Source organism: Papaver somniferum, unplaced genomic scaffold (genome assembly GCF_003573695.1).
Source record: "Papaver somniferum cultivar HN1 unplaced genomic scaffold, ASM357369v1 unplaced-scaffold_19, whole genome shotgun sequence".
NCBI lineage: Eukaryota > Viridiplantae > Streptophyta > Magnoliopsida > Ranunculales > Papaveraceae > Papaver > Papaver somniferum.
In genome coordinates this window covers 11944760-11956004 of record NW_020628818.1, presented here as the reverse complement: position 1 = coordinate 11956004, position 11245 = coordinate 11944760, and positions in this window count along the sequence as shown.

Sequence of the window (11245 nt, the reverse complement as noted above, 5' to 3'; positions counted from 1 at the left end):
TTTTTAGAGCAACATTCTCCACAAGAGCTTATTTCCTTGAAAACACTTAAAACAAGATTATTAATGATAAAATGAGTTCTAGCTAATGTAGTTATGGGTGAAATTGTGTCGCACTTACGTGCTCATCACATACTTTAGTTCCGTCCATGGATCACATACATGCAAGAATGCACACAATGTTTGTAATCCAATGATGGTTAAGTATTCTAAACTCTATTTCAATTATTGAAACTTTCTTAGAGGATGACAATATCCGTTTTTACATACTATTAGCGTCAAAGAAATTTTTAAGTTATTGAAATGATCATAATGAAACATTCCAAGTCTACACCAAATGATTGTATCAAACAAACCATGTAAGATTTTACTCAACGATTTCACATGATCATTTTTTGACTTTCGTCAAGAATATAAGATGAACTTGGTGGAAGCAAAAGCTTACCAACACATATTTTGAGAAATATGTAAGCGAGTTAAACTCAACTCGAAATCTCAAATGTGTATAATCGACAACTATATAGTAATACGACTTTTGTCTTAATATAGGAGATAGAGTAGAAATAGACTTTCCAAGTGATGAGTTTTAATCTCCACATACCTTTTGTTGATTAAGTTCCACAAGCTCTCCTTAGTAGTTCTTCGTCTTCAATTGATGAACGCCATGAATTCTAATACTCAACTACATAATCTATCATAGTCCGAGACATCACTATAGGTAGACTAGAAATCAAGACTTATAGTTTGATCACTAACATTGACAAACAAGCTTGAGATAGCAATTCTTTGCGAGTTCGACCGGGCAGTGCTCTAACAATCTCCCTCTTTGTCAATTTTAGTGACAAAACTATCAATACATATGGATTACAAAATAAATAAAATTTGTAGCTTCTTATCCAAATGCTTGATCTCCTTGGTTCTTCAACATTACTCGAAATCTTCGTCACTTCCAAGTACTCCAATGATTCTAAAGGTGTTCAACTCAGCATCATAATTGTTGAAGATTCGTAGCTATAACAATGAGAAAACAGTTGCTCTCAATCATTGTTATACAGTTGTTTGAGGGTGAAAATGATTTCTGCTGATTTTGGTAATTTCGGGTGTGTGGGTGAGAAACGAGTTTAAACCCTAAACAATGTACTGCAAGGGAGTACTTTAGATTCGAGAGATCAATCTGTACGAATTCGGCCTAAACCAAGAAATGTCTGTTCCAGACTTACTTCGATCACAAAGTGAAGGAGAAGGGTTGGTTTTGGGGAAGGAAGCGAAGAGAGTGTTGAGACCAGAATAGTTGATTCTGGAAGAGTAGTTGTTTCACGACTTGTATCAGAAAGTCGGAAGCTAACAGATGGAAAGCTAGCAAATATTTTCTGAGTGTTATATCCTCCTGACCTGAACTTGTTGTTCGGTGGAAATAGGTAAGACCAATTTATATATTCGAAGTGAAACGTACTCTGGTCTCGTAAGAAATGGAAAACGAATGAGTAAATGGGAGGAGGTGGTAACCGGTAACGCCTGGAATTGATGTTCCATAAGAGAAAGCGTTTCACCATTACTCCCTGTATTTACTAACCGCCTCGTCCTTATGACACTGTCTTATAACGGGCGTAGTGTACACCGCACGCTGTAAACCAATACCCAGTGAGCATCCCCCAGTTTGTGACATGTGTTGATGTCTCGAGTGTTTTCATGGAAAACATGTAGCTGTTGTTGTTGTCTGGAAAGTTGAGCTTGGGAGACTTGCCGGCTTGGTGGTGACCTTCGACGGTCGAGATTTTGCATCTAAGATGGAAGGGTGGTTGTTGATTGTTGCACACCTTCGTTTTGGCAGACGTGAAGGGAAGGTCGGCATGGCATGGCTTAGGCGCGATAAGGTGTCTGGCGCGGCATGTCGTTGGCACATGTGGTATGGTCGGCATTCCTTGGCATGTTTTAGGCGCAGCCAAACTAGGGTTTTGGCGTTGAGCCAAAGGTTACCATGCGTTGTTTGGTGACCTTGGATGGATGAGATTTGCATCTAAGATGGAAGGGTGGACGTTGATTGTCACACTCCTTCGTTTTGGCAGCCGTGAAGGGAAGGCCGGCATGGCATGGCTTAGGCGCGGCAAGGTGGCTTGCATGGCATGCCATTGGCACATATGGTGCGGCTGGCATGGTTGGCATGCCTTGGCGCGGAGACGTGGCTGGCAATGTTTTCCATTGGAACGGTGGTGCGGCTGGCATGGTTGGCATGCCTTGGCGTGGAGACGTGGCTGGCAAGGTTTGCCATTGGCACGGTGGTGCAGCTGGCATGATTGGCATGCCTTGGCGCGGAGACGTGGCTGGAAAGGTTTGCCATTGGCACGGTGATGCGTCTGGCATGGTTGGCATGCCTTGGCGCGGAGACCTGGCTGGCGTGGTTTGCCATTGGCACGATAGCATGATAATTAGGGTTTGGCATAGATGATGTCGGTAATGTTAAGGGTTCTGCCGTGGAAAATGACACATAAAAAAAAGGTACCCTGGTAATTCTTACGTAGGCATGCTGATTAGTCTAATAAATGCGCTAATGGTCATAGTGACGTCATATTAGATATGCGGTTTTATGATTTTAACCCTAAGCTAAAAACCACCATCAACATTAAGTCCCCTGCTTAGCTCGGAACGGGAGAATTGTTATGAGGTAAGTATAAGATGGTGACAGGCGAGGACAAAAATCGAAGCGACAAGTCGTGAAAAGATGGTCAATAAGGCCCTACTAACCTTTTTCGAGAGGTAAGGAGAGTTTGGTGATTCTCGTGTTCGGCGGCCTTGCATAGATTCTACTTGTAGTGTAGACCGTGAGGTGGTGATATGAAGATCGTCGGCTTAGTCTGGTCATGCGTCGTCTTGGATGGGTTAGGGAACACTGAGACGCTGGCTTGGCGAGTTGTTGGTGTTGGTGTGGTTTGGAAGGGAGCTGTTAGCACAGACTTGGTGCGGATGTTGGCACGGCGTGACTTGGGCGTCGGCATGGCGTGGCTTGGGAGTTTTCATGGCGTTTTGATACCGTAAAGCTTGACATTGTGTGCCTGGTTGCCTCTTTCCACACGTAGTTCGAATAAGAAATCCTTTCCTTATTCAAATGCCAAAGTATCACACCTTCGTGTCTTCTTTGTTTGGCTTTCATTAGGGTTTTGGTGAGGGGTTTCGTTCGAGGATGATTTCCCGACCGTGATGCAATCACGTTATGTTTACTCATCCTCTGTTTTTCTTTCTTCCTTTAGGGTTTCCAAGATATTTATGCCGGAGAAGCGGCATCGTCTTCCCCATTTTACAACAGAGACTTCCTCTTGTTGAGTTCGTATCTCTTCATCATGTCAATCAGAAGTGAATCATCCTCGAGCCAGATAGATCCTCTAGTCAAACGCGTGAGGCCTGACTCTTGCAACAATTCCCCCATCCGGGTCACTCGAGTCAAGAAGATTATACCGGTATGTTTTCGTCGACCGACAAATGTTTCATTGTTTGCTGATGAATGACAAAAGTTTTTTCTTCTGTGTAGAGGTATCATGTCGGAGCATGCGTCACCATCATTGATGAGGATGATTTGGTTACCCCTTTTCCTTCGAGATCGATCCCACCAACTTTTGCAGATCTAGAGAATGTCGACTTAGGAATTTCTTGTCATGAGTATCCCAATGCAGGTTTTTCGTTCGGAACCCGCATGAGGTGTCTCTCCTCTAATTACCGAAACGTCGGTGGGATTCTGGTGCGGAAATAATTCGTGACTCTTTACACAAAGATATGGAGGATATATGGCCACATTGCCACCAGGAGTGTGGTGCAATATTGTTCGCCTTCTTTAGTTTCCACAGTGAATTGTCTCTTGCCAATGGTCGCCGAAATGGAAAGTATGTCTATACGTGCTGTCGCGGAACCAACTATTCAAAAGTGGGAGAACATGGTGTCTACCTGTGAATCCCTAAAGTTCAACATTAGCTGGTTGCGGCATCGTCTTAATATTGTGAAGGTCGACAGAGCCGGTATTCTTGTTGGCGTGGTTCCTGCTACGAAATCTATTATGGAAGAGGAGAAAGCTCTGGCCATGGAGTCACAGAAGGTGGAAGAGTCAATCTGGAACTTGAAGAGTAGGACTTAAAGCTATCAAAGCTGGTTAAAGATGATGCTTTCGAGGGATTACAATTTGTTGGCTGGGCTTTTCTGTGTTATGTAGTTGCGAGATGTTTTGTTTCTTTCTGAGTATTGAGCATGTTTTTGCCCCCTCTTTTTTTTGCATCGGTTTTTTTTTTGAAAGAATGAGAGAATTTTATTGATTCGCTTCAATCAAACAAAGGAAAAGAACTTGATAATTGAGATGTGGAAGAAAAGTGGAAAGATGCCTGGCTATTCGTGTTTGTGATATGGCGAGGCGCGAGGTGGTGGTCAGGCGTAGTATGCCTTAAGCCACTTTCCATTGATGACTGCTTCCAAATTTCCTCCGTCTTCTTTAATGACCTTGTAGTACCCACTGTTGTACGCCTTCGTGACTATATAAGTCCCTTCCCACTTTGCGGAGAATTTTGGTGCGGACGCGTCTTGTTGGATGTGTTTGGCAGTCTTCAGTACCAAATATCCCACTTGAAAAACCCGAGGCTTCACTGTTTTGTTGTACGCTCTGGAAACCCTATTTTTGTATGCTCGTGCGTGCTCTTTTGCCTTGGATCTTCTGGAATCTATAGTGTCCAATTCTGCTACTCTGGCGATCAATGCTTCAGCTTCATCCCATCGAACTCCACTTGCTTCGGCAATCCTAGCTGGTGGGATTTTAACTTCTGCTGGTAGGATGACGTCTTCGCCGTAAACGAGGGAGTAGGGAGAGGCACCAGTGTAACTTATTGGTGATGTCTGATACGCCCAGAGTGCCATTGGCAGTTGCTCGTTCCATGTTCGAGAATTATCGTGCACTGTCCAACTGAGGATTCGTATCAGAGTTTTGTTGGTACTCTCAGCCTGTATGTTCCCTTGGGAGTAGTACACGGTGGAGAAGACTTGCCTAATTCCATATTCTTCGTGTAATTCCCGTACTTGCTTGTTTGTGAAAGGAGTGCCGTTGTCGGTGATGATGTGTTTAGGCACGCCAAATCGGCAGATAATGTACTCCTTAATGAATGTCGCGATTGTGGCTCCATTAGTCCCTCGTAAAGGTATTGGCTTCGACCCATTTGGTGAAATATTCGGTTGCTGTTATTATGTACTCCTGATTCTTTGAGGACGGCAGGTTGATCTTTCCAATGATGTCGAGTCCCCAGTTGTAAAAGGGTCACGGACTGCTTATTAAATGCAGGGGAGTCGATAGTACATGGATAAGGTTTCTGTGAATTTGGCATTTTTTTGCACCTCTGGACGAAAACAGCTGCATCATCCTCCATAGTTGGCCAGTAGTATTTCTCGTGTATCTGAAGGAATAATTTCCGTTTTCCTTGATGTTCGCCTTCGTGCATCTCTTTCAGCATGATTGGGATTTCTTCTTCGTTCAAACATCGTAGCAAACTTCCTCCCAAGCTTTTACGATATAATATTCCTTTGTGGAATACGAATCTCTCGAACCTTTGTTTTATCTTGACTGCCTCCTTCTTATTGGTGGGGAGCATACCGTCACGAAGGTAACGGGTGTATGGATCCTTCCAGTCCCCAGCGTGACCAATATTGAAAACTTCTAATTGATGCGGCGACGCTTGACAGTTAGAACAGGTTCTTTGAAGTAACCGAGATTGAGCCTCCATTTCTGGCCAGTATTAGCCAAGGCGTTGCAAACGACGATAGAGTGTTACCACTAATGTTTTCCCGCAGACTTCAACATGGACGTGGTTGAGTTGTTGTTGTGCTTATACCTCTCCGAGGCATCTTGACAAGGAACCGTCTGGGTTTCGATGGTACAGCACCCCTCAGAGCATGAAGAAATTTTATAAGGTTTTGAGACTGACCTTTCCCTGGGAAAGCGAGCTGTTAAGCTCTTGGATAATTGGTGTTCTCCAGTCGCCGGATTCATCCTCTTCGGGTTGTGAAAGACATGTTGAAGCCACGGTTCGTCTCTTCACTGTCAGGATTTCCTCAAAACCTTCAAATTGTAGTTTCGATGCTAGCGTGGCTAGGCAATCAGCGTGTCGGTTGTCGTTGCGCCCAATATGTGTTATAGTCGCGTCGGCGAAGTAGTTTAGTAGTTTTTGTGCCTCGGCTCTGTATGGGTCCAAGGTTACTTTCTTCAATGCGTATACTCCGTTCACCTGGTTGACAAGTAATTTAGAATCCCCTCTTATTTCCAGTCGTGTGGCTCCAGCTTGTTTAGCCAAGGACAGCCCGATGAGAAAGGCTTCATATTCTGCTGAATTGTTGATGCAGGGGAAATCTAGCTTGAAGGATTGCAAGGAGACTTCACCGGCTGGGGATACTAGAACCACACCTGCTCCTCCAGTGCCGTTGTTAGGGGTAGCGGAGCCATCGAAGAATAGTAGCCAAGTTTCTTCTTGGATGAAAGAGATTTCCGGAAAGTCTCCAGGGAGGTCCTCGTGTAGTGTCATGGTGCTATCTCCCGGAAATGCTGCTAGTAAATCCCCAACTGCTTGCCCTTTGATGGCTCTCGGGGAAGCGCATGCTATGTCGAACTCTGACATTTGGAGGAGCCATTTGGCCTCCCTTCCTATCAAGGACGGTTTTGAGAGGAGGAACTTCACAGGATCGGACTTAGATATCAGCACCACTTTATTAGAAAGTAAGTAATGCCTGAATTTCTGTATGGATTGAATCAAAGCTAAGCACGCCTTTTCCGCTTTGGGATATCTGAGTTCGGGATCTTTTAAAGTTCGACTGAAGTAGTAAATGGGATGCTCAATCCCTTCGTCATCTTCTTGGGCGAGGAGAGCTCCGACAGCAGTGTCACTAAAAGCAGTGTAGAGGTGTATGGGTCTTCCTTGTATGGGAGATTTCATGATGGCTGGGGAATATAATGTTTGCTGAATCTTCCGGAACGCCTCCTGTTGTAGTGTGGTCCATACGAAGCTTTCTCCTTTCCTCAGCAAGGGAGTAAACGAAGCAACGATTTGAGCCAATCCTGGTATGAAGCGGAGAATGTAGTTTATTTTACCCATGAAATTCTGGAGTTCTTTCACGGTTCGTGGTTGTGGCATCGTGAGGATATCTTGTGTTTTGACTGGGTCAACTTTAATTCCCTCGGCAGTCACCTGGAAATCTAGGAACTTTCCCGAAGAGACACCAAAAGCACACTTCAACGGGTTCATCTTCAGTTTGTACTCGCGACATCTTTCGAACACTTGTCGTAGAATCTCCGCATAGGATGCTCGAGTTTTTGACTTGACCGCTATGTCATCTACATAATCTTCGACTTGCTTGTGCATCATGTCGTGAAAAATGGTGGTCATGGCGCGTTGGTATGTGGCACCAGCGTTTTTCAAACCGAAAGGCATCACAGTGTAGTAAAAGTTTCTAAGAGGAGTTCGAAAAGCCGTCTTACTTGTGTCGTGTTCGTACATCTTTATTTGGTTATAGCCGCCGTATCCATCCATGAAAGAGAACATACCGTGTCCACTGGTGGCGTCTACCATCATGTCGATGTTAGGGAGCGGAAAGTCATCTTTAGGACAACATTTGTTCAAATCTCTAAAATCGACACAGCACCTGATCTGGTCGTTCTTCTTTTTACCGGGACTACGTTGGCCAGCCAAGTAGGGTGGTGAATTGGCTTGATGAAACCAGCCGCTAGTAGCTTTTGAATTTCTACCTTAATTTGTTCTTCAACATCATGCCGAAATTGTCTCGGGGTTTGCTTGACCGGTTTGGATCCGGGTATCATGTGTAAATGATGAGTGACCATCTTGTCATCCAAGCAAGGAATTTCCTTGTATGTCCATGCGAATATGCCTTGATATTCCTTGAGAAGGTTTACCAGCTTTACGCGTTCGTCTGCGCACAGAGTCGAGCTGATCGAGATGGGTCGCGGGGATTCTTCACTCCCGATATTAACAACCTAAAGTTCGTCTGTGATAGAGCTGGTCCCGTCTTGTAGCTGTCGTGGTGCATCAGGTACTTCCTCCTGCGGTGCATTACTGCGTTTGCGTTCCATTGGGCGGAGATACTGTGTGGTAGTCTCTCCTGTTAATTGCTAACAGCGGCGCTGATATACGGTTTTCCCTTTTTCATCATGGCCCATGATAAAATCCCGTTATCGCTTGGTATGGGTGCGAGTCAAATTCCGGCTTCGCAGGTGGGGGCCGGCGTGTCTCTCTTCCGAAGGGGTGATGTGAGATCGGGTTTCTCCGTGAAGCGGTGCAAGACCATCGGTTGCTTCAATGGTCGTCCACTTTGGTAGTGGGGTGTGGTGAGTCTTGTTGGCTGTGGCCTGCGGGCCCTTCCTTGTCTCAAAAATCTCCATGCCACATATCGGCGCATATGGACATAACGACGCAGCTACGCGGACGACTTCTCCGTTCAGCATAGTTTTTAAGCATTGGTGATACGTCCAAGGAATAATTCTGTTGTCGTGGAGCCATGGTATCCCCAATATCATGTGGTAATCTGGTTCCTTTTCGATTACCTCAAACCTCACTTTTGACTGGACGTGTCCTACTGATAGATTCAGGTTGATGTACCCATATGTGCTGGTTTGGTTGCCTTCGAAATCGGTCATTGTAGTGGACTGTCGCACGACTTCGTTAGGTCGTACCCTTTCCGTTCTGAGTGTCCTGAGGGTAACAACGTTGGAGTATGCTCCCGTGTCGATGATAGCCCTTTTGAATTCCACGTCCTTGATACGGGCCGTGACGTGTAGGGCCCAGTTATGTCCTTCCTCTGCCATTATGTCGTCGTCGGTAAACGTGACATTGTTGATGGACATCTCTGGCGTTCTTGATGTTTCCAAGCGTGAAGAAAACAGGGACGCATTTAACGTTATTCGATTGATGGCGGTGAACGTCTCCATCCGTTGATCTCTTGAAAGATGTAAGAGTTCACATAAACTTTCCACCAGTGAGGCCGCTTCCTGGCCTATTGGTTTCTGATTAGTAGTGAAGTTGTTGACTTGGGAGTGATCGTTTGGGATGTTAGTCCCTAGTGATGGAGTTTCCGGGGCAAGTGGATCGTTCAATTCCGCCGTTAAATTGATGAGGAAGTACAGTATGATGTTAATCGCTTCTTTCATCAGATCCATGTTCTTGGTGTGGATCTCCTGAATCCGTGCCAAGTCGGTTATCCTCGGAATTCCTTCGTCGATTGCGTTGTTGGATGTTGTGTTGGGAGAAGGAACATTGCCGTTCGCCCGAATGGAACTTGAGGACACGGATTCAGCCCTAAAACCGACCATCTTCCTGAGTTAGAGAAACGTATTCTGGAATTCGTATTGGAACCGAGAGGTTGACCTCCCACTGTGGTCGCCAATCGTTTGAGAGTAAAAACGATTTCTGCTGATTTTGGTAATTTCGAGTATGTGGGTGAGAAACGAGTTTAAACCCTAAATAATGTACTGCAAGGGAGTACTTTAGATTCAAGAGATCAATCTGTACAAATCCGGCCTAAACCAAGAAATGGTCGTTCCAGACTTGCTTCGGTCACAAAGTGAAGGAGAAGGGTTGGTTTTGGGGAGGGAAGCAAAGAGAGTGTTGAGACCAGAATAGTTGATTCTGGAAGAGTAGTTGTTTCACGACTTGTATAAGAAAGTGGGAAGCTAACAGATGGAAAGCTAGAAAATATTTTCTGAGTGTTGTATCCTCCTGACCTGAACTTGTTGTTCGGTGGAAATAGGTAAGACATATTTATACAAGTCGAAGTGAAACGTACTCTGGTCTCGTAAGAAATGGAAAAATGGATGAGTAAATGGGAGGAGGTGGTAACCGGTAACGCCTGGAATTGATGTTCCATAAAAGAAAGTGTTTCACCATTACTCCCTGTATTTACTAACCGCCTCATCCTTATGACACTGTCTTATAAAGGGTGTAGTGTATACTGCACGCTGTAAACCGCCAAACCAATACCGAATGAGCATCCCCCAGTTTGTGACATGTGTTGTTGTATGGAAAGTTGAGCTTGGGAGACTTGTCGGCTCGGTGGTGACCTTCGACGGTCGAGATTTTGCATCTAAGATGGAAGGGTGGTCGTTGATTATCGCACGCCTTCGTTTTGGAAGCCGTGAAGGGAAGGCCGGCATGGCATGGCTTAGGCACGGCAAGGTGGATGGCGCGGCATGCCAGTGGCACATGTGGCATGGTCGGCATGCCTTGGCATGTTTTAGGCGCGGCCAAACTAGGGTTTGGCGTTGGGCCAAAGGTTACCATGCGTTGGTTGGTGACCTTGGATGGCTGAGATTTGCATCTAAGATGGAAGAGTGCCCGTTGATTGTCGCACGCCTTCGTTTTGGAAGTCGTGAAGGGAAGGCCGGCATGGCATGGCTTAGGCGCGGCAAGGTGGCTGGCGCGGCATGCCATTGGCACATGTGGCATGGTCGGCATGCCTTGGCATGTTTTAGGCGCGACCAAACTAGGGTTTTTGTGTTGGGCCAAAGGTTACCACGCGTCGGTTGGTGACCTTGGACGACTGAGATTTGCATCTAAGATGGAAGGGTGGCTGTTGATTGTCGCACGCCTTCATTTTGGCAGCCGTGAATGGAAGACCGGCATGGCATGGCTTAGGCGCGGCAAGGTGGCTGGCGCGGCATGCCATTGGCACATGTGGCATGGTCGGCATGCCTTGGCATGTTTTAGGTGCGGCCAAACTAGGGTTTTGGCATTGGGCCAAAGGTTATCGTGCATTGGTTGGTGACCTTGGATGGCTGAGATTTGCATCTAAGATGGAAGGGTGGCCGTTGATTGTCGCACGCCTTCATTTTGGCAGCCGTGAACCGAAGGCTGGCATGGCATGGCTTAGGCGTGGCAAGGTGGCTGGCGCGGCATGCCATTGGCACATGTGGTGCGGCTGGCATGGTTGGCCAGCCGCACCACCGTGCCAATGGCAAACCTTTCCAGACACGTCTCCGTGCCAAGGCATGCCAACCATGCTAGCCGCACCACCGTGCCAATGGAAAACCTTGTTATCCACGTATCCGCGCCAAGGCATGCCAACCATGCCAGCCGCACCACCGTGCCAATGGAAAGCCATGCCAGCCACGTCTCCGCGCCAAGGCATGCGTCGGTTGGTGACCTTGGACGACTGAGATTTGCATCTAAGATGGAAGGGTGGCTGTTAATTGTCGCACGCCTTCATTTTGGCAGCCGTGAAGGGAAGA